We start from the raw sequence: 404 nt of genomic DNA, 5'->3' as shown, positions 1-404 counted from the left end.
TTGTGCATAGACTTTCACAATAGTTCCAAGGCAGGGACAGCGGGTTTGGGGGTTGGGGGGGCAGTTTTTGGAATGTAAATTTAGGACTTAAAAAAGGTGCGCACAGCTTCTGATAAATTTATAACTAGACTTAACCTAATCATGTCTTGCTCCAGTTCTCTTTTCTGAGCCCTTTTCTCAGTCTCCTCTCTCCTGTCATCCTTTTCCTTTCCTGTCTGTGCTTCTCCGTTTCTTCAACATGACAAGCATACTGACTTGAACACTCTCCGGTGTTCTTCCGAGAACTGTGAAGTCTATGTTCATCCAAATGTAACCAAAAAAGAGTCACCCACATGTCTAAAAAAACTGTTGCTTCTCCTCTGAAACTTCAGACTCCAACAATTTCCAAGTATAATAACTTTGTT

This window comes from Talpa europaea (genome assembly GCF_964194135.1).
Source record: "Talpa europaea genome assembly, chromosome: 6".
Classification (NCBI taxonomy): domain Eukaryota; kingdom Metazoa; phylum Chordata; class Mammalia; order Eulipotyphla; family Talpidae; genus Talpa; species Talpa europaea.
This window is presented reverse-complemented; position numbering follows the sequence as displayed.